The sequence below is a fragment of the Tachyglossus aculeatus genome, chromosome 4 (assembly GCF_015852505.1).
Source record: "Tachyglossus aculeatus isolate mTacAcu1 chromosome 4, mTacAcu1.pri, whole genome shotgun sequence".
NCBI classification, from domain to species: domain Eukaryota; kingdom Metazoa; phylum Chordata; class Mammalia; order Monotremata; family Tachyglossidae; genus Tachyglossus; species Tachyglossus aculeatus.
In genome coordinates, this window is record NC_052069.1 from 45,899,017 (window position 1) to 45,923,353 (window position 24,337).

General features: G+C 43.2%; 1 protein-coding gene across 1 annotated transcript in view; it reads right to left on the minus strand.

Moving 5' to 3' along the window:
- Positions 1-21,284, minus strand: part of TGFBR3 (transforming growth factor beta receptor 3) — a 323,588-nt gene extending 302,304 nt beyond the window's left edge. Inside the window, exon 1 of the mRNA XM_038744742.1 lies at positions 21,045-21,284. The gene's annotated coding sequence lies outside the window, so the exon portion shown is untranslated. The remainder of the gene's footprint in view (positions 1-21,044) is intronic.
- Positions 21,285-24,337: the final 3,053 nt, after the last annotated feature.

Sequence of the window (24,337 nt, forward strand, 5' to 3'; positions counted from 1 at the left end):
ACTAAGAGTGTTTGATGAGAAGAAGGAGAGGGAGCCAGGAGATGGTTTTGAGGAGGGGAGAGGGGTAGCAGGAGTAAGGCAATTAGACAGATTAAGGCTTTGGGAAGTTGACCCACATAGCAACAGATAATAATAATAATAATAACAATAATAATAATAATAATGATAATGACGGCATGTCAAGCGCTTACTATGTGCAAAACACTGTTCTAAGTGCTGGGGAGGATACAAGGTGATCAGGTTGTCCCACGTGGGGTTCACAGTCAATCCCCATTTTCCAGATGAGGTAACAGGCACAGAGAAGTTAAGTGACTTGCCCAAAGTCACACAGTGGACAATTGGCGGAGACAGGATTTGAACCCAGGACCTCCTACTCCTAAGCCCAGGCTCTTTCCATTGAGCCACGAGATAGATTGAAGGGGAAAAGACAGGAAGCTGGGGTAAGGCATGACCAGAGCTTCTACCAGGGTGATAGCAGTTTGGGTGGCAAGGAAGGGATGGATTCGAGAGATGCTGTGCAGGAAAAACCAACAGAATTTGGCAGTAGAGCGAATGTGAGACAGCAATCAAACTATTTATTCAACACAAACTGTGAGCAAAGCTCTGCACTAAGCACTTGGGAAAATACAATAAAAAAGAGTTGGTAGACACTGATCCCTCCCCACAAGGAGCTTACAGTCTACAAGGGAAGATAGACATTAAAACAAATTACAGATATTATTTATTCAACACAGTGTGAACAAAGCTCTGCACTAAGCACTTGGGAAAATACAATAAAAAAGAGTTGGTAGACACTGACCCCTCCCCACAAGGAGCTTACAGTCTACAAGGGAAGACAGACATTAAAACAAATTACAGATAGGAGAAACAATGAAGTATAAGGATAATAATAATAACCGTGGTATTTGTTAAGCACTTACTTTGTGCCACGCCCTGTAATAAGTGGTATCACAGGCTTTGGAGTCAGAGTTCATGGGTTCAAATCCAGGCTCCGCCACTTGTCAGCTGTGTGACTTTGGGCAAGTCACTTCACCTCTCTATGCCTCAGTTACCTCATCTGCAAAATGGGGATTTAGATTGTGAGCCCCTCGTGGGACAACCTGATCACTGTGTAACCTCCCCGGCGCTTAGAACAGTGCTTTGCACATAGTAAGTGCTTAATAAATGCCATCATTATTATTATATAAGCAAATCAGGGTGAAGATGGTCCCTGTCTCACATGGGGCTCACAGTCTCCATCCCCATCTTAGATATGAGGTCACCGAGGGACAGAGAAGTGAAGTGACTTGCCCAAGGTCACACAGCAGATGAGAAGCGGGGCTGGGATTAGAACCCATGACCTTCTACTTCCAGACCCATGCTCTATCCGCTAGGCCATGATATGTATCTACAATTCCATTTATTTATATTAATGCCTGCTTGTTTGTACTGAATTCTGTCTCCCCCACTCCCAGACTGTAAGCCCGTTGTAGACAGGGATTCTCTCTATTGCTGTATTGTACTCTGCACACAGTAAGTGCTCAATAAATACAGTTGAATGAATGATTCATTCAATCGTATTTATTGAGCGCTTACTGTGTGCAGAGCACAGTACTAAGCGCTTGGGAAGTACAAGTCGGCAACATATAGAGGCAGTCCCTACCCAACAACAGGCTCACAGTCTAGAAGGGGGAGACAGACAACAAAACAAAACATGTAGACGGGTGTTAAAATCGTCAGAACAAATAGAATTATAGCTATATGCACATCATTAACAAAATAAAATAGTACATATGTACAAGTAAAATAGAATAATAAATCTGTACAAATATATACAAGTGCTGTGGGGAGGGGAAGGAGGTAGGGCGGGGGAATGGGGAGGAGGAGAGGAACAAGGGGGCTCAGTGTGGGAAGGCCTCCTGGAGGAGGGGAGCTCTCAGTAGGGCCTTGAAGGGAGAAAGAGAGCTAGCTTGGAGGATGTGCGGAGGGAGAGAGGGCATTCCGGGCCAGGGGAAGGACGTGGGCCGGGGGTCGACGGCGGGACGGGCGAGAACGAGGCCCAGTGAGGAGGTGAGCGGCGGCAGAGGAGCGGAGGGTGCGGGCTGGGATGGAGAAGGACAGAAGGGAGGGGAGGTAGGAGGGGGCGAGGGGATGGACAGCCTGGAAGCCGATATGTATATGATATGTTTATAACTGCTGTGGGGCTGGGCTGAGTATCAAAATGTTTAAGGCGTGGCTCAGCAGAAAGAGCCTGGGCTTTGGAGTCAGAGGTCATGGGTTCTAATCCCGGCTCCGCCAACTGCTAGCTGCGTGACTTCGGGCAAGTCACTTAACTTCTCTGGGCCTCAGTTACCTCATCTGTAAAATGGGGATTAAGACTGTGAGCCCCACGTGGGACAACCTGATCACCTTGAATCCCCCCAGTGCTTAGAACAGTGCTTTGCACATAGTAAGCACTTTTTGTACTTCCCAAGCGCTTAGTACAGTGCTCTGCACACAGTAAGCACTCAATAAATACAACTGAATTAATGAATGAACAAATACCATTATTATTATAATTATTATCATTATTATTATTATGGGGTACACAACCAAGTGCAGAGTTAAGGCAGAGGGGAGGGTAGATAGGGGAATGAGGGATAAGTCAGGGAAGGCTTCTTGAAGGAGGTGTGATTTTAGGAGGACTTTGAAGGTGGAAATCAATCAATCGTATTTATTGAGCACTTACTGTGTGCAGAGCACTGTACTAAACGCTTGGGACGTACAAGCAACATATAGAGACAGTCCCTACCCAACAGTGGGCTCACAGTCTAGAAGGGGGAGACAGAGAACAAAACCATATTAACAAAATAAAATAAATAGAATAGATATGTACAAGTAAAATAAATAGAGTAACAAATATGTACCAACATATATACATGTATACAGGTGAAGAGTGGTGGACTGTCAGGTAAGGAGTTCCAGGCCAGAGGGAGGTTGTGGGCAAGGGGTTGGTGGTGGGATAGAGAAGCAGCATGGCTCAGTGGAAAGAGCACGGATTTTGGAGTCAGAGGTCATGAGTTCAAATCCTGGCTCCGCCACTTGTCAGCTGTGTGACTTAGGGCAAGTCACTTAACTTCTCTATGCCTCAGTTACCGCATAAGTAAAATGGGGATCAAGACCGTGAACCCCACTTAGGACTGCCTGATTACCTTGTTTCTACCCCAGCGCTTAGAACAGTGCTTGGCACATAGTAAGCGCTTAATTAATGTCATTATTATTACTATGAGATTGAGGCACAGAGATAAAGGTCCAAGTAAATCTAGTTTTGTAAGAAACCTCCCAATTTGAAAACACCCAGGACTGAGTCTTTGAAGTCTTGTAGAACCATCACTTAAGAAAATATGAACTCTAGCACCCTCTAAGCGCTTGGGAAAGTACCATAGAGTGAGTATACATGATCCCTGCGTAACTAAAGACTAAAAGAAATGAACAGGAATCTGGGAACAATCACATTCTTTAAAATTAGAGTAACCCCCACTGCCCACCCTTTCTCTCATCTGTTTATCCATTTGTCTACAACCTTGTCCTCTAAAAAGTTCATTTTCCTTGGCTTATTCTTCCTATTTTTTGTGATTTGTAATTGAAAACAGACCCCTTTTTCCTGGCCTTAAAGCAGCTTATACTTTATGTCTAGGTCTACCGACTATAGTACCTTACACCAACAGCATTTCTCTTCTGGTTTTATTTGTCAGCATGGCTCAGTGGAAAGAGCCTGGGCTTTGGAGTCAGAGGTCAGGGGTTCAAATCCTGGCTCCGCCAACTATCAGCTGTGTGACTTTGGGCAAGTCACTTAACTTCTCTGTGCCTCAGTTACCTCATCTGTCAAATGGGGATTAAGACTGTGAGCCCCTCCGTGGGACAACTTGATCACCTTGTAACCTCCCCAGCGCTTTGCACATAGTAAGCGCTTAAAGTACCATCATTGTCCAATTCTCTAATGACATACCTAAGCCAGTAAAAGATTAATTGGAAAGAAGAGCGAATGACTCCTCACTGTTAATAATACTGTTGGAATCTTTTCATATTCAAACGTAGCTCCCCCAAAATGGTTAAACTAAAAGGGATTTTGTCACTGCCAAACTAAAATAACAAATTTTCCTCTGAGTAGGAGCTTTAAGCTCCAGATTTTTTTTAAAAGCCACTGGCTTTAAAAGCAGTCAGTCACCTTGCCCTCTCCTACCTCACCTCGCTACTCTCCTACTACAAGCCAGCCTGCGCACTTTGCTCCTCTAATAATAATAATGGCATTTATTAAGCGCTTACTATGTGCAAAGCACTGTTCTAAGTGCTGGGGAGGTTACAAGGTGATCAGGTTGTCCCACGGGGGGCTCACAGTCTTAAACCCCATTTTACAGATGAGGGAACTGAGGCCCAGAGAAGTGAAGTGACTTGCCCAAAGTCACACAGCTGACAAGTGGCAAAGCCGGGATTTGAACCCCTGCCCTCTGACAAAGCCCGGGCTCTTTCCACTGAGCCACACTGCTTCCCCAATCTTTCTCTTATGCCAACCTTCTCACTGTACCTCGATCCCGTTTATCTTGTCGGCGACCTCTTGCTCACGATCTGCCTCTGGCCTGAAATTCATTCATTCATTCATTCAATCGTATTTATTGAGAGCTTACTGTGTGCAGAGCACTGGACTAAGCGCTTGGGAAGTACAAGTTGGCAACATATAGAGACAGTCCCTACCCAACAGCGGGCTCACAGTCTAGAAGGGGGAGACAGACAACAAAACAAAACATATTAACAAAATAAAATAGAATAGTAAATATGTACAAGTAAAATAAATAGTACCCTCTCACCTCAATCTGACAATGACTCTTCCCTCCTTCAAAGCCTGATTGAAGGCCCATCTTCTCCAAGAGGCCTTCCCAGACTAAGCCCTCTTTTCCTCTTCTCCCACTCCCTTCTGCTTTGCCCTGACTTGCTCCCTTCATTCATTCCCCATTCATTCAATCGTACTTATTGAGCGCTTACTGTGTGCAGAGCACTGTACTAAGCCCTTGGGAAGTACAAATCAGCAACCTATTGAGATGGTCCCTACCCAACAACAGGCTCACGGTCTAGAAGGGGGAGGCAGACAACAAAACAAAACATGTGAACAGGTGTCAAGTCATCAGAACAAATAAAAATAAAGCTAGATGCACATCATTAACAAAAAATAAATAGAATAGTAAATATGTACAAGAAAAATAGAGTAATAAATCTGTACAAACATATATACAGCCCCATCCCATCCCCACAGCACTTACGAATGTAAATATCTGTAGTTTATTTATATTAATTTCTGCCTTCCCCTCTAGATTGTGAGCTCGCTGTGGGCAAGGAATGTGTCTGCTATATTGCATTCTCCCAAATGCTCAGTACAGTTCTCTGTAATCAGTAAGAGCTCATGAATAAGACTGGTTTGCTTTTTTTTTTTAGTGGGGGAAAAGAAGTGAGAGGTGGTTTAAGTAGATGCCCAAGTGAATCTATTTTCATAGGAAACCTCCCCTTTGAGCATGGAATGTCTCTATTATTTATCTATTATTAAGTGGGCAAGTCACTTCACTTCTCTGTGCCTCAGTTCCCTCATCCGTAAAATGGGGATTAAGACTGTAAGCCCCACGTGGGACAACCTGATCACCTTGTATCCCCCAAGCACTTAGAACAGTGCTTTGCACATAGTAAGGGCTTGACAAATATCGTCATTATTATTATTATATTGTACTCTTCCAAGCACTTAGTGCTCAATAAATATGACTAACTGACTAAATTTCCAGGACTGAGTCTTTGTAACCTTGCAGAGCCATCACTTCACCAATTCATGTTACTGAACCAATACGATAAGAAGGTTCTACAGAGAGGAAAAAGAGAAAAAACTATCAGGAAAATTTTCATTATGCTAAAATGCAGCAGAAAAATAACCAGCAGGGCAAATATTTGAATTGAACAGAACATAATAAAATGTCATACCAATCAATCATATATACTTTTTATAGTATTTGTTAAGCACTTACTGTGTGCCAGGCACTGTTCTAAGTGGTGGAGAAGATACAAGATTCTCAGGTTGGAAACGGTCCCTGTCCCACATGGGGGTCCACAGCTTTAACCCCCATTTTCCAGATGAAGTCACTGAGGCCCAGAGAAGTTAAACGGCTTGCCCAAGGTCACACAGCTGACAAGTTGGCAGAGTCGGTATTAGGACTCAGGTCTTCCTGATTCCCAGGCCCGTGCTCTATCCAATAGGCCACACTAGAAGCAGCGTGGCTCAGTGGAAAGAGCCCGGGCTTTGGAGTCCGAGGTCACGGGTTCATATCCCGGCTCCACCACTTGTCAATCAATCAATCAATCAATCGTATTTATTGAGCGCTTACTATGTGCAGAGCACTGTACTAAGCGCTTGGGAAGTACAAATTGGCAACACATAGAGACAGTCCCTACCCAACAGTGGGCTCACAGTCTAAAAGGGGGAGACAGAGAACAGAACCAAACATACCAACAAAATAAAATAAATAGGATAGAAATGTACAAGTAAAATAAATAAATAAGTAAATAAATAGAGTAATAAATATGTACAACCATATATACATATATACACTTGTCAGTTGTGTGACTTTGGGCAAGTCACTTCACTGCGCCTCAGTTCCCTCATCTGTAAAGTGGGGATTAAGACTGTGAGCCCCCCGTGGGACAACTTGATCACCTTGTAACCTCCCCAGCGCTTAGAACAGTGCTTTGCACATAGTAAGCTCTTGATAAACACCATCATTATTATTATTATTATTATTATTACTAGAGCACCTTTTCTGGGCCCTCTCACAGGTAAGTACTGCTCAATCACTAAACAGTTGAGAGGAAAGCTCCAACAATTTTGTTCTGATGACTTGACACCTGTCCACATTTTGTTCTGTTGTCTGTCTTCCCCTTTTAGACTGTGAGCCCGTTGTTGGGTAGGGACCGTCTCTCTATGTTGCCGACTTGTACTTCCCAAGCGCTTAGTACAGTGCTCTGCACACTGTAAGCGCTCAATAAATATGACTGAATGAATGAATGACATCAGGGTACATACTTGATCTCTTTCTGTAGGAGTGATCATGATTTGTGCCGAGACACCCATATTCTCTGGCCCAGCAGCATACACTGTAAGGTGGCTAGTAGAAACGAACCAGTCTCGAATTAATAATAATTGCGGTATTTAAGCGCTTGCTATGTGCCAGGCACTTTACTAAGCACTGGGGTGGGTAAAAGCAAATCGGGTTGGACACAGTCCCTGTCCCACTTAGGACTCCTAGTCCCAATCCCCATTTTACAGATGAAGTAACTGAGGCCCAGAGAAGTGAAGTGACTTGCCCAAGGCCACACAACAAACAAATGGCAGAGTCAGGATTAGAACACAGCACTTGGAACAGTGCTGGGCACATAGTAAGTGCTTAACAAACACCATACTTCATTAAGAGACAGAGGCAGTCAACTCTCTTAGGGTAACAATCATGCCTGCTAGTTAATAATAATAATAATAATGGTATGCATATATGTATATATACATATATATACCTGTATATATGTATATATGTTTATACATACTTATTACTCTACTTATTTTACTTGTACATATTTATTCTATTTATTTTATTTAGTTAATATGTTTTGTCGTCTGTCTCCCCCTTCTAGACTGTGAGCCCATTGTTGGATAGGGACCGTCTCTATATGTTGCCAACTTGTACTTCCCAAGCACTTAGTACAGTGCTCTGCACACAGTAAGCGCTCAATAAATACGATTGAATGAAGGAATGAATGAATGAATGAATGAAAGTGCTTAACAGTAACAGTGAATCAAGTGAGAAAATGTGCTAGTAAAATTTGTTAATGGTATGCCTCTGCTTGACTCTCCATCCCGTAGCCGGGGCTGGTAGAGTACCTGTATGTATGTATGTATACGATTACTATATACCAGGTAATCGAGTATGTAATTGTTTTGTTGGCAGACTGGGTTCATTCATTCTTTCAATCATATTTATTGAATGCTTACTGTGTGCACAGCACTGTACTAAGAGCTTGGGAAGTACAAGTTGGCAAAATATAGAGATGGTCCCTATCCAACAGCGGGCTGGGTTATTCAAAATGACACAGACATATGAGTAGAGCCCAGAAAAAAAAAATGCTCTCTATCCAGAAATGCTTTTCTTATTTTTAAAAAGATAAGGGTTTTTTTATTATCATTTTAAAAGATTAGTAATGGCATTGAATTTGGTGAGTATTTAACACACAGTAAGCACTTAACAAGTACCATCATTATTACGGAGAAAAGCAGGACTGTTAGCCTTCAGCCGCTCTGCCAATGTTGCCGGCACTTCCAATCCAAACAAGTTTGAGATTATTCATTCAATCGTATTTATTGAGCATTTACTGTGTGCAGTGTACTGTACTAAGCGCTTAATCATTACCTGGCAGGAATCCAGTCCATCTCTCTAGTCTAGCAATCACTTAAAGGAAGAGCTTCCTACTTGGACCAACATAGCGAAGACTTCTGTTAAGGTTGACAATTAGACATGTTTTCAATTGTTTTTACAATTCCACAGGTCAAGAACAGTAATGTATGTTGAAGCACTTTCAGAGAGGTCATCATGGAATCCAAGACAGGTTAATTCTTCATCATCAATCGTATTTATTGAGCGCTTACTGTGTGCAGAGCACTGTACTAAGCGCTTGGGAAGTACAAGTTGGCAACATATAGAGACAGTCCCTACCCAACAGTGGGCTCACAGTCTAAAAAAATTATTCTTAATAAGGCTCTCAGACTGTGAGCCCCATGGGAAACAGAGACTGTGTCCCCCAGATTATCTTGCCTCTCCCCCCAGTACTCAGAATAATAATAATAATAATGGTGGCATTCATTAAGCACTTACTATGTGCAAAGCACTATTCTAAGCGCTGGGGAGGTTACAAGATGATCAGGGTGTCCCACGTGGGGCTCACAGTCTTCATCCCCATTTACAGATGAGGTAACTGAGGCACAGAGAAGTTGGCGGAGCCCGGATTTGAACCCCTGACCTCTGACTCCAAAGCCTGTGCTCTTTCCACTGAGCTTGGCACATAGTATTATTATAACTATTTTAAACAAATGCCTCCTCAAAGAGTTCCTGAGTCCTTTTAATAGGGTGAAGTTCAAACAACACTTGAGCTAATATCACACCTGCAATTTGCCAAAGTAATGGGAGGTTTGAGCCTATCAAACAGGTCAGACTTGGCTTTAGGTAAACGAAACCTGCCCAGCATGTGAAGTCTTAAAGGTGGTGGTCAGAGGAGTTAGGGAAGCAGCACAGGCCTGAGAGTCAGAGGACCAGGATTCTAATCCCATCTCTGCCACTTGACTGATGTGTGACCTTGGGTTCAATTTACCTGTGCCTCAATTTTCATAACTCCCTCCCTCTTCCCATCTGACAGTCACTCTCCCCACCTTCAAAGCCTTATTGAAGTCACATCTCCTCCAAGAGGCCTTCCCTAAGCCCTCATTTTTTTAAAAATTTTTATTTATTGAGCACTTACTGTGTGCAGAGCACTGTACTAAGCGCTTGGAAAGCACAAGTTGGCAACATACAGAGACGGTCCCTATCCAACAACGGGCTCACAGTCTAGAAGGGGGAGACAGACAACAAAACAAAACATGTGGACAGGTGTCATCTTGACAATAGAAGTAACTAGAAGTAAAGCTAGATGCACATCATTAACAAAATAAATAGAATTCTCAATCAATCAATCAATCATATTTATTGAGCGCTTACTGTGTGCAGAGCACTGTACTAAGCGCTTGGGAAGTACAAGTTGACACCATATAGAGATGGTCCCTATCCAACAACGGGCTCACAGTCTAGAAGGGGGAGACAGACAACAAAACAAAACATGTGGACAGGTGTCATCTTGACAATAGAAGTAAATAGAAGTAAAGCTAGATGCACATCATTAACAAAATAAATAGAATACTAAATCAATCAATCATCTATTGAGCGCTTACTGTGTGCAGGGCACTGTACTAAGTGCTTGGGAAGTACAAGTTGGCAACATATAGAGACGGTCCCTATCCAACAACAGGCTCACAGTCTAGAAGGGGGAGACAGACAACAAAACATGTGGACAGGTGTTATCTTGACAACAGAAGTAAATAGAAGTAAAGCTAGATGCACATCATTAACAAAATAAATGGAATACTAAATATGTACATATAACTCCCACTCCCTTCTGCAACACCCTGATTTGTACCCTTTATTCACTATCACCATAAATATAATATATATTATATTTATATTAATATTTATAGGCTGTGGGGCTAAGGGGTGAATAAATAAATTATTATTTATATTAATGTCTGTCTCCCCCTCCAGACTGTAAGCTCTCTGTGGGCAGGGCATGTGTCTGCTGTATTGTTTTTGTTCTCTCACAAGCTCTTAATACAGTGCTCGGCACACAGTAAGCACTCAATAAATGATTGATTGCCTAAGAGAAAATATTATAAAGAATAGAATTTGAGTTCACCAGAATGTGAGCCCCTCATGGGACAGGGACTGCGTCTGACCTAATTAACCTATATCTACCCCAGAGCTTGACACATAGGAAGTGTGTAACAAATACCATAAAAAATAAATTTTTCCTCCTAGTTAGACTCTGGGACCCCTGTTTGGGGCAGGAATCATTTAAAAAAAAATTAAGGACTGCAGTTTAGGCACATTTCTGAGTTAGGAAACTTCTCCCACACATCTTATAAGGATAGGCCTAAAGGAACAACAAAACAAAATAATGAAGTGAGTCAAAGGTACTTCCCCTCAGATGAGTTTTACCTATACTCAATCACATTTATTATTCAATTATTCAGTTGTATTTATCATATTTTATACATGTGCTTGACAATTTACTACCCAGGGTCTAATCTAACAAAATGAGACACGTGTTGTTAAAAGACACATATACAATAAGGCAAAACTTGTAATAAATGATACAACTGATATATAAGCATATTCAGTGTATAACATCAAAGTTGTTTGCACTCCTATCCCAGAAGCTTTAAAGTCAAATAAACCTCTATTTTCTGAATGTTTCTGTTGTCCCTCTGGGAGAAAGAAATTGTTTTTACTTGGCCCAAATTTCAGTCCAATTTACTATAAAAACAAATTAATGCAATAATATCACTTAATACTAGTGTGAGTGCTTTGGGTACTAATGTTTTCTCAATTATTAAAAGCCATTTATGTAGATCTAAAACTCGATTAACTCAACAACAATGCAAATGACGCTGTTACAATATTGAAACGCAGTATTTTCTGAGGTAACAACACTAAAGCTGGGTAAAAAACACAGAAAATGCAGCTACTGCGATTTAAAGAACGCTGACATTGTCAATTTGGGCAATTACATCTTCCGATGGGTCTCAAAATTAAACTCCCGAACACACTTGGTCAGTGGAAAGACTCAAGGACTCCAGTCTATAAGAATTAAGACCCTCGCCCATGAGCTGATCTTTCAAATTGGCTCTTGCACAACAGTAGATCAATAATCTTATATCCACAAGCTTGACCCTCAGCATATCAAAGTGAATTCTGTCAACATTCCTTGAATGTCAAAAGAGCAGATGCATTTTTTCCCCCTGAAAATGTGTCCCTTTGACCTGTGCACTGAAATCCCACTGCTGTCAGCATGAATTGTCCAATAAACTGAGGGAAGCCTATGAAGTTTCTTCTTAAACTCATAACCGAGGACAAGGAAGAATGTAAAAAAAAAAAAAAAAGAGTAGGAAGGGGAGGAAAGAAGACAATTATATCAGAATTAGGACAAAATAAATAAATAATTGTAGTATTTGTTAGGCGCTTAATATGCATCAGACATTGTTCTAAGTGTTGGGGAAGATACAAGATAATGGGGCTGGACGCAGTCCCTATCCCCATTTTACAGATGAGGGAATTGAGGCCCAGAGAAGTGAAGTGACTTGCCCAAGGTCACACAGCAGATATAGCAGAGCCGGGATTAGAACCCATGAGTTTCTCACTCCCAGACCTGTGCTTTATCCATTAGGGAAGCAAGATGGCATAATGGATAGAGCACTGGCCTGGGATTCAGAAGGTCATGGGTTCTAATCCCAGCTCTGACACTTTTAATAATAATAATAATAATGATGGCATTTATTAAGCGCTTACTATGTGCAAAGCACTGTTCTAAGCGCTGGGGAGGTTACAAGGTGATCAGGTTGTCCCATGGCGGGGCTCACAGTCTTCATCCCCATTTTACAGATGAGGGAACTGAGGCACAGAGAACTGAAGTGACTTGCCCAAAGTCACTGCTGCTTCACTTAATAATAATAATAATAATAATGGCATTTATTAAGCACTTACTATGTGCAAAGCACTTTTCTGTTTTGTGACTTTTTTTAGTATTTGTTAAGCGCTTACTATGTGCAAAGCACTGTTCTAAGAGCTGGGGAGGGGGATACAAGGTGATCAGGTTGTCCCACGTGGGGCTCACAGTCTTAATCCCCATTTTACAAATGAGGTAACTGAGGCACGGAGAAGTTAAGTGGCTTGCCCAAGGTCACACTGCTGACAAGTGGTGGAGCCAGGATTCAAACCCACGACTTCTGACTCCCAAGCCCGTGCTCTTTCCACTGCGCCACGCTGCTTCTCAAGTCACTTTACTTCTCTGTGCCTCAGTTACCTCATCTGTAAAATGGGGATTGAAACTGTGAGCCTCTCATGGGACAGGGGCTGTGTCCAACTCGATTTGCCTGTAGCCTTCCCCGTGCTTAGTACAGTGCCTGGCATTTAGTAAGCGCTTAATACCAGCATTATTCTTAGGCCATGTTGCTTCTCAAAAGGATCTGCAGGTTGGATTATTGTTATTATTTACCATTATTTACTTAGAACCCGGAGTACATTGCCACAGTAGACCAAACGCTGAAAAGACTCAATCCCTCTCTTTAAGGTGCTTACAATACTGCCTTCATCCCCAGCTATAGTTTTCTTGAACAGGTGAGATTCAAACAGTCTGAGAGGGACAGATGTGGACCTTATGAAATTAATTTTGGGGTTAAGTGTCTGCTTAGTATTGATTCCCGTCTATAAGCTCACTGACCTTGCCTGGGAGTGAAAACACTTTGCTATACTGAGTTTATGCTTCAAGGACTTTGCATGCAGTGAAACATAAAACTCAGAGGCCTTTTTCAGAGATTTTATCAGATTTTAGAAAGAGTTACTTAACCGGAGACAATATGAAAACCTTGAAGGCCCCCAAAATGCATTCAGGTCTCTACTGTTAATCCCTTCAAAGATGCATGGATATGGGTCAGTTTGACACAAAAGGCTAATTGAGAACATTCTATACAAGGTACCTGAAAAGTCATTGTAACCCTATCAGATGAAAACTATCATGTATGACAAAAAAATATCGCACTATGAGCTGACATCTCATAAAGAAGAAACACCCAACCTAATGTTATGGCCCCAAAACAATGATATATCTGAATGTAATAAAATTCACTGAAGCAGCATAAACTCATTTTTTTTTTTACAAACAGACATGGTATCATACTTCATGATTTACCGCTGCTAGTATTACTACCTTTAGAGTTTGTGGGATTTAAGTTCCGCATAAGCATTTTAAATTTCAGATTCTTAAATCCACTTTTAATTTGCTGTTGCCTAATTATATTTCTTTCAAAAAGAGGTAAAATGCTTTAATATTTTACAACCACTGTTTCAAAGGAATTTGTTAAAAGATAATCATTGCCCGTGACATTTAAAACAAACTGCTTGAAAAATACTAAAGGCAAAAAAAAGTCACCAATTAAGTAATGACTGGCAGTAACAACTTATTGACTAAGTAACATGAAGCCACGTGGGAACGAAGTTTTTCAAAATAGTCTAATGAACTACACGACTTAGAAATTATTAACTTAACAGGCATAGTCACTCCAGGCAAAATATTATTGGCAAAAGTAATACGGTGAAACTGTAATCTTTCAACCGTACTGTCCTTTATGATAAATTTAAATTCCGACCTCCCTTAAAGATTTATGATCCCTGGAAATTGGTCATTACCTTGGTACTAAAGAAATCAGGAGCAATCACCTCTAATAATTTAAGAATATTTAAAATCTTCCTATTACCTCAATTCCAATTCTGTCCTCGAATATGTAGGCAGGCGAGACTACTTACCTTGTAAAATTAGCTAATTAGCACCTGACTTTTACAAGATGCAGCCCAGCCAGATCTGATGTCAGAAGACTAAATCAGTTAAAAACTTACTGTCTACATTAACTGCTTTAACGGGACACTAGTTTTCTTTGACTCCTCTTTCAAGCAATCCAGACCAGCCAATCCACTATTCTACATATATTTTTTTAAATGGTATTTGTTAAGCCCTTGTATGTGCCTGGCACTGTACTCCAGGGTAGCTACAAACTAATCCGGTTAGACTACACCCCATCTCCCATATGGGGCTCACGGTCTTAATCCCCATTTCACAGACAAGGTAACTGAAGCACAGAGAAGAGAAGACTTACCTAAGGTCACACAGCAGATGAATGTTGGAGCTTGGATTAGAACTCAAGTCCTTATTACTACCAGAACCCCGCTCTATCCCCTAGACAATGTTGCTTCCCTATTTTTTCCCCTCTCTCTTTCTCCCTCTCTCCCCCTGCCCCTGTTCAAGTGATAATCATTCAAGGCTGAAAGGGAAACACTTTATTCAATCTACTCTTTCCTGGGAATTACCTCACTACTATCGAACCTATAGCGGAGAAGAGAGCAAAGAGGAAGACAAGGCAGAGCAAAATGGAATATTATAATTTTTCCTTCCAGAATCAATTCCTTCTGATCCCCAAACATCTAACCGGACTTGCCTATAACAAGTCCTAGAATTTAAGAAAAGTTGAACCTCATTTTTTTTCCAAACAATTACTTTAATTCCAAATACTGGAAACAGAAGAGAATTTCGTAGTTATAACCCTTAAAAAATGAGTATCTGCAGTGGAAGTCCTGACAATCTTATCCTAATTTGGTGACTCTAAATACATTTTTAATCCTGAAGGATAGCAGAACGTCTAGCTGGAAATAATGTTCAATAAAAACACAGTGAGCGCATATGAAATAATAAAAGGAGGTAGCATGACCTAGTGGAATGAGAAAAGGACTGCAAGTTAGGAAACTGGATTAATTCTCTCAGATCTGCCACTTGCCTGCTGAGTGATCCTGGGGAAGTCACTTAACTTCTCTGTGCCTCTCTGCCCCTCACCAGTACAATGGATTTAAAATACCTGTTCTCCCTTAGAATGAGAGTGCCGTGTGGGAATAAGAATGTATCTGATCTGCCTCACTTATATCTACCTCAGTGCTTAGCACAGCCTTTGACAGACACCATCATTATGATGACACTGGTCATAAACTCAGTATTTGGGCTATTTTCTGGTTACATAATGATCACTATTCTTGAACGTAAGTATTCACTGCATTCCTGACACTGAAAAAGATAAAATCCCTACCCTCCAGGACCTTATTTTGAAGTGTAGACTCAAATGGGACTTTATAGCAACAGTCTGTTACCTCACCTAATGATGCCCATTATTTTTCCAATTACTTTGTAATGTGTACAAGCTTTCTATTTAAAACAGCAACTTTAATGTTTTGTAGTTCCCCCTGCTGGTTAACATTGAAGCTCACAATTCCCAAGATCTGATCCTCCCTTAAATTGCTAGTGATCAAAAAAAAAAAAAAATATATATATATATATATATATAATTTTTTTGCATGTCTACACAGAAGTTAAAGTTGCGGGGCTTGCATTTACTAAGAGAGTTATCCTGATCATTTCATGTGCCATCATAACAGGAAAAATGAATCTGACATTTGTCACCTTTAAACTGGCAGGCAAAAAAAAAAAAAAAAATACATCGAGGCCTTAAAATGCTAGACAATGCAGAATTAATGCCAAAAAACTGGGAATTCAAAGAGACACAGCAACATCCTCTTGGCTAACAAAAGGAATGAAGTGAATTTTATTTTAATAGCCCTTAAGGGGGTTCAAATTACTGCTCTTCCGCCTATGCCAACCTCAAGCTGTTTCCTAAGAAAATTAAATATTGACTATGTCTGAAAAACAGTGACAGATATTAACAACTGAGTCGCCTTAAGAGAATAAAACCAAAAAAGTTAAGCTTTAAAATGATTCTAATCACCAGTCACAAAATAAGACTGGGTAAAGAGACATATGTGGGAAGGAGGGGTAGATAATATCATTAGATTAGCTATTTACACAAGCATAAAAGTACCTCACCTAAACCCCAAAATACTTCATAACACAGCCTGCTCCGGGTTATTACTATTTGGAGAAAAACCACAAGCATGGTCTTCGTATTGCTGAAGCCTTCAGAAAACATACATTATGAAAAGGGCCATGAATTTACTTCCCCTTCAACCTGAATCCAAGTGCACAGGTTTATCTGGTTCTATTTAATGAGCCAGTGGCTGATTTCATAACCAAGTTCAGCCAAAATTCCCTCCTCGCCAAAATGATTAGATTTAAGGAATAAATCCTGAAACCTGTGTCCCCAGAGTTTCATCTTTGCAGGTTCAGAGACACCTGCAACTATTATCCTTGGGGACCGGAGGAAACTTTCCTCTTTCTAAATTCTTCAGCCCATCAGCGCCTGAGTACAACTATAGTTCTGCCAAGAAAGTGATTCTACTGATCCCACTGTGGCAAGAATCATTTCGACTATTTCACTAACTAGGAATCAACCATCGGGAACGCTCGTTTTCTAGATAAAATGGTTTCAATGCCACTTTTCCATCAAGACGGCTCAGGGTAACGAGTGAACCTATAAACCAGGGCAAATTCCACTTACACCCCTTGCAGTTGTAATGAGAACAAGAGATGCCTGCAGGTCTCTTGTCCTTTTGGTGAATCTCATCACATCCAAGGTCAGGCTGAGCGGATGACGGAGACGGTGAAGAAGGAAAACTGATATATCCACTAGCCCTGATGGGAAAAGCGTTGGCTAATGAGGGATGGAAAATCTGTCCCCAAAAGAACATCCTAAGGGGTTCACAACCACCCTCCTACCTGGAACTCCCTCTCAATTTATATCTGACCACTCTTCTCCCCATCTTCAAAGACCTACTTTAAAAAAATCACACCTCCTCCAGGAAGCCCTCTCCGATTCACCTCATCTCCCCACCATTTTATCATGCCTATGCATTTGGGCCCTTGGGTCTGTCACCCCCTAAGCACTTGGACACTTAACTCACCCACAGCACCTGCAATTAAATGTTCTAATTTATTAATGTCTACCTCTCCCTCTAAGCTGCAAGCTCATAGTGGACAGGGAACGTGTCTGCCAACTCTGCTGTACTGCACTCTCAAATGCTCAGTACAGTGTTCTACACATAGTAAGCCCTTTAATTTATTTTAATGTCTGTCTCCCCGCCTTCCCCCCAGTTAGACTGAAAAGGGAGTGTGGTGAATTTGTCTACCAACTCAATCGTACTTTCCCAAATGATTAGTTCGGTGTTCTGCCCACGGAAAGTGCTCAGTAAATGCTAGAACGAAACCTCAGCAAGAGGGCCGCAAGCAGTCACAACATAGACAAGCAAGGAGAGGGGAAAGGCTGCAGTGAGGTTTCCGAGGCCATGTGAGGAAATTCAGAAAGGCGCACAACCTCTTCAGCGTGGCTAACGGAGAGCGCACGAGCCTGCGGCCAGAAGAACCTAATCCCAGTTCCACCACGTGTCCGCTGTGTGACCTTGGGTAAGTCACTTCACTGTGCCTCAGTTACCTCATCTGGAAAACGGAGATTAAGACTGTGAGCCCCACGTAGGGCAGGGACTATGTCCAACCTGACTAGCTATCTACCCCAGCGCTGCAAACAGTTCTTGACCTATAGTAAGCGCTCACCAATTACCATCATTATTAAGTGGGACAGGGACTGTGTCTGACTTGATTCACTTGTATCCACCCCAGTGTTCAGAACAGTGCTTGGCACATAATAAGAACTTAACAAGTACCAAAATTATTGTCTGTCAACTATTTTTATTGAGTGCTTACCGTCTACAGAGCACTGTATTAAGTGCTTGGGAGAGTAAAATACAACCGAGTTGGTGAACACATTTCCTGCCCAACAAGGAGCTTAGAGTCTGGGGTGGGAGGAGAATCGATATTCATAAATATTAATATAAATAATGTATACGTACCTATATAAATTATGCATGTTATATATAAATCCTATATAAATTATGCATTATGTATAAATCCTATATAAATTATATTATGTATAAATTATGGATGCACAGCCTAGGACTAAAGCAGCATGGCTCAGTGGAAAGAACAGGGGTTTGGGAGTCAGAGGGCGTGGATTCTAATCCTGGCTCCGCCACTTGTCTGCCGATTCCCTTTGGGCAAGACTCTCGACTTTTCTGCGCCACTGTTACCTCATCCGTAAAATGGACATTGAGACTGTGAGCCCCACAGGGGACAACCTGATTACCTTGTATCTACTCCATTCATTCAATCATATTTATTAAGCGCTTACTGTGTGCAGAGCACTGTACTAAGCGCTTGGGAAGTACAAGTGGGAAGCAGCATGGCTCAGTGGAAAGAGCATGGGCTTTGGAGTCAGAGGTCAGGGGTTCGAATCCCAGCTCCACCAATTGTCAGCTGTGTGACTCTGGGCAAGTTACTTAACTTCTCTGTGCCTCAGTTACCGCATCTGTAAAATGGGGATTAAGACTGTGAGCCCCCCGTGGGACAACCTGATCACCTTGTAACCTCCCCAGTGCTTAGAACAGTGCTTTGCACATAGTAAGCACTTAATAAATGCCATTATTATTATTACAAGTTGAAGTACTCCAGCGCTTAGAACAGTGCCTGGCACATAGTAAGCGCTTAACAAATACTATCATTATCGTTAATAATTAAACTCATGTTGCCAGAGAATGTCTGTCATATTGCACTCTCCCAAGCACGCAGGACAGTGCTCTGCACAAAGTAAGCGCTCAATAAATACGATTATATGCTGTGGGGGTGAGGGAGGGATGAACAGAGGGTGCAAATAGTAATTGGGGTATTTAAGCGCTTAATGAGTGCCAAGCCCTGGGGTGGATCCAAGAAGCAAATCAGGTTGGACAACAGTCCCTGTCCCAGGTGGAGCTCCCCATTTTCCAGATGAAGGAACTGGGACTCAGAGAAGTGGAGCGACTTACCCAAGGTCACCCAGCAGACATGTGGAGGAGCAGTGCACATCGCATACACGCACACATAGACACACAGCAGCCTCCAGGGTGGAAGCGCAGCATGCAGCTGGAAAAAAACCTCAGGGGTCATCCCGCAGCCCAGCCGGCCCACACAAAACAGCTGCCTGCCCTCAAGTCGACCCCCGGCCTGACCCAGGAATCCCCCACCTCTCACCGCTTTGGCCCTGCGCTCTCCAAAGGCACCTGGAGCCCGGCTAGGGCCAGTGTCCCCCCTTCTAGACTGTGAGCCCGCTGTTGGGTAGGGACGGTCTCTATATGTTGCCAACTTGTGCTTCCCAAGCGCTTAGTACAGTGCTCTGCACGCAGTAAGTGCTCAATAAATGATTGAATGAATGAATGTTGCCTTTTGGAAACCCAGGTGCCCCCCGCTTCCAGCTCCTCCTTGCCCAGGAGGGAGAGGGCAGGCAGGGCAGTCCTGGATGGGCAAGCCAAGAAAGGGAGGAGGAGATAAAGAAAGGGGGGAAAAGGGAACAAACCCCTTTTTTTGGTATTTGTTAAGCGCTTACTATATACAAAGCACTGTTCAAAGCGCTGGGGTGGGATGCAAGGTGATCAGGTTGTCCCACGTGGGGCTCACAATCTTAATCCCCATTTTCCAGATGAGGGAACTGAGGCACAGAGAAGTTAAGTGACTTGCCCAAAGTCACACAGGCGACAAGTGGCGGAGCCGGGATTAGAACCCCTTGCAACTAGGGGGTCCGGGGGGTACCTGGGGGGAGTGGAGGATGGAAGTGGTCCCACCCAAGGGAAGAGGAAAAGAGGGTCAGAGAGGGCAAATCCTTTTTAACTGGGAGGGTCCAGGGGGCTAGTTAGGGGGAGGGGAGAATGGGGGTGATCCCAAGGAAGGAGGAAAAGAAAGGGGGGCAGAGGGGGCAAACCCCCTGCAACTGGGGGGTCCAGAGGGGCTAGCTGGGAGGGGGAGGAGAGAATGGGGGTGATCCCATGGAAGGGAGGAGGAAAAGAAAGGGGGGCAGAGGGAGCAAACCCCTTGCAACTAGGAGGTCCAGGGGGGGCTAGTTGGGAGGAGGGGAGGATGGAGGTGGTCCCAACCAAGGAAAACAGAAAAAGGGGGGCAGAGAGGGCGAACCCCCTACAACTGGGGGGCCCAGGGGGCTAGTTGGGGGGAGGGAAGGATGCGGGTGGTCCCAACCTAGGAAAAGAAAGGGGGGCAGAGGGAACAGACGCCCTGCAACTGGGAGTTCCAGGGGGACTAGTTAGGGGGAAGAGAGAATAGGGGTGATCCAAAGGAAGGGAGGAGGAAAAGAAAGAAAGGGGAGCAGAGGAAGCAAACCCCCTGCAACTGGGGGGTCCAGGGAGGCTAGTTGGGGGTGGAGAATGGAGATGGTCCCAACCAAGGAAAGGAGGAAAAGGGGGGCAGAGAGGACAAACCCCCTGCAACTGGGGAGCCCAGGGGAGCTAACTATGGGGAGGGGAGGATGGGGGTGATCCCAAGGAATAAAGGAGAAAAAGAAAGGGGGGTAGAGGGGGCAAACTCCCTGCAACTGGGGGCTAGGTGGGAGAGGGAGGGGGAGAATGGGGGTGAGCCCAAGGAAGGGAGGAGAAAAAGAAAAGGGGGCAGAGGGAACCTGCCGACTTGTACTTCCCAAGCGCTTAGTCCAGTGCTCTGCACACAGTAAGCGCTCAACAAATACGATTGATTGATTGAACCGGGAGGTCCAGGAGGGCTGGCTGGGAGGGGGAGGGGAGAATGGGGGTGGTCCCACCGGGGGGTCAGGATGGGGAGGGGGCACCTACCTCGGCAGCAGGGTGTTGGGTGGGCAGCTGCGATGCTGGGATGGTCCAGGGGGCCGGGAGGAAGTGGAGGCGGACTACGCCATCCGGATGGGGCGGCCGGGCCGGGCCGGGCCGGGTCGGGTCGGGCCAGTCCTGTCCTGCTCTGCTCTGCTGGGGACCCCTTGTCCCTCTCACTGTCGGGGAGGAAAACGACTACTACTGCTGCTGCTGCGGCTGCCAGGGTCCTCCCAAGGTCCGAAGGCCCCCATGGGAGCGGGCGAGGAGGAAGGGGGGAGCGGGGCCGGGCGGGGACCAGCCTGCAGCCCCATCAATCAGAGGGGCCGGGCCTAGGACCAAATCTCCTCCTCCTCCTCCCCGCCCTCTCCCCCTCCTCCTTCCTCCCCAGACCTCATGGAGCGAGGCCGACCTCCGCAGGAAAAAATCATAAGCATAATTGAAAAAGCAACTCCAGTCTCCCTCTTCTAAAAAAGAAAAAAAATGGAATTTGTGAAGGGCTGGGGCACAGAGTAGAGAAGCAGCGTGGCTCGGTGGAAAGAGCCCGGGCTTGAGAGTCAGAGGTCATGGGTTCTAATCCCTGCTCCGCTACATCAGCATTTTATTTGTACGTATTTATTTTATTTGGTTAATCATCATCAATCGTATTTATTGAGCGCTTACTATGTGCAGAGCACTGTACTAAGCGCTTATGTTTTGTGCTGTTCTCTGTCTCCCCCTTCTAGACTGTGAGCCCGCTGATGGGTAGGGACCGTCTCTAGAGGTTGCCAACTTGGGCTTCCCAAGCTCCGCCACTTGTCAGCTTGTGTGACCTTGGGCAAGTCACTTCACTTCTCTGGGCCTCAGTTCCCTCATCTGTAAAATGGGGATTAAGATTGTGAGCCCCCTGTGGGACAACCTGATCGCTTTGTAATCTCCCCAGCGCTTAGAACAGTGCTTGGCACATGGTAAGCGCTTAATAAATGCTATCTGTTATTATTATTATTATTACAGTGCTCTGCACATAGTAAGCGCTCAATAAATACGATTGAATGAATGAATGAAAGTGCTTAACAGTAACAGTGAATCAAGTGAGAAAATGTGCTAGTAAAATTTCTTAATGGATATGCCTCTGCTTGACTCTCCATCCCGTAGCCAAGGCTGGTAGAGTACCTGTATATATGAATATATGTTTGTACGTATTTATTACTCTATTTATTTATTTAATCTGTAAATATTTATTCTATTTATTTTATTTTGTTAATATGTTTTGTGTTGTTCTCTGTCTCCCCCTCCTAGACTGTGAGCCCACTGTTGGGTAGGGACCGTCTCTAGATGTTGCCAACTTGGACTTCCCAAGCGCTTAGTACAGTGCTCTGCACACAGTAATCGCTCAATAAATGCGATTGAATGAATGAATGAATGAAAGTGCTTAACAGTAACAGTGAATCAAGTGAGAAAATGTGCTAGTAAAATTTGTTAATGGTTATGCCTCTGCTTGACTCTCCATCCCGTAGCCGGGGTTGGTAGAGTACCTGCATATATGTATATATGTTTGTACGTATTTATTATTCTATGTATTTTATCTGAAAATATTTATTCTATTTAGTTAATGCCTGTATATATGTATATATGTTTATACGTATTTATTACTCTATTTTATCTGTAAATATTTATTCTATTTTGTTAATATGTTTTGTTGTCTGTCTCCCCCTCCTAGACAGTGAGCCCACTGTTGGGTAGGGACCGTCTCTAGATGTTGCCAACTTGTACTTCCCAAGCGCTTAGTACAGTGCTCTGCACACAGTAAACACTCAATAAATACGATTGAATGAATGAATGAATGAATGAATGAAAGTGCTTAACAGTAACAGTGAATCAAGTGAGAAAATGTGCTAGTAAAATTTTATAATGGATATGCCTCTGCTTGACTCTCCATCCCGTAGCCGAGGTTGGTAGAGTACCTGTAGATATGTATATACGTTTGTACGTATTTATTACTCTATTTATTTATTTTATCTGTACATATTTATTCTATTTATTTTATTTTGTTAATATGTTTTGTCCTCTGTCTCCCCCTTCTAGACTGTGAGCCCACTGTTGGGTAGGGACCGTCTCTAGATGTTGCCAACACATACATGCTCAATAAATACGATTAAATGAATGAATGAATCAGCTGTGTGACTTTGGGTAAATCACTTCTGGGCCTCAGTTACCTCATCTGGAAAATGGGGATTAAGATTGTGAGCCCCATGTGGGACAACCTGATCACCTTGTATCCTCCCCAGGGCTTAGAACAGTGCTTTGCACGTAGTGAGCGCTTAATACCAAAATTATTATTATTATAATGATTAGGATACTTGTTAACTGATTACTGGGAGCAGGCACTGTTTTAAGTGCTGGGACAGATGATGATAATCAGAATAATTAGGATACTTGTTAAGGATTACTTGTTAGAGAAGCAGCGTGGCTCAGTGGAAAGATCCCGGGCTTGGGAGTCAGAGGTCATGGGTTCGAATTCCGACTCTGCCACATGTCTGCTATGTGACCTTGGGCAAGTCACTTCACTTCTCTGAGTTCCCTCATCTGTAAAATGAGGATTAAGACTGTGAGCCCCACGTGGGACAACCTGATCACCTTGTATCCCCCCCAGCGCTTAGAACAGTGCTTTGCACATAATAAGCGCTTAACAAATGCCATTATTACATTATTAATAATTACGAGGGAGCAGGCACTGTTCTAATCGCTGGGGCACCTAATAATGATTATGATACTTGTTAAGCACTTACTACATGGCAGGCACTGTTCTCAGTGCTGGGGCAGATGATAATAATAATTGGGTTACTTGTTAAGCACTTACTAGGGGGCAGGCACTGTTCTAAACGCTGGGGCACCTAATAATCATCATCAATCATATTTATTGAGCACTTACTGTGTGCAGAGCACTGTACTAAGTGCTTATGTTTTGTAAGTATCTTAATGATTAGATACTTAAGCGCTTTGTAGATGGCAGGCACTGTTTTAAGTGCTGGAGTAGATAATGATAATAATTATAATTAGGATACTTGTTAAGCATTCAGTGGGGGCAGGCAGTGTTCTAAGAGCTGGGATGCATAATAATGCTTAAGATACTTGTTGAGCACTTACTAAGGGGGCAGGCACTGTTTTAAGTGCTGGGGCAGATAATGATAATAATTAGGATACTTGTTAAATGCTTACCAGGGGGCAGGCACTGTTCTAAGCCCTGGGACACATAATAATGATTAAGATACTTGTTGAGTGCTTACTAAAGGGGCAGGCACTGTTTTAAATGCTGGGGC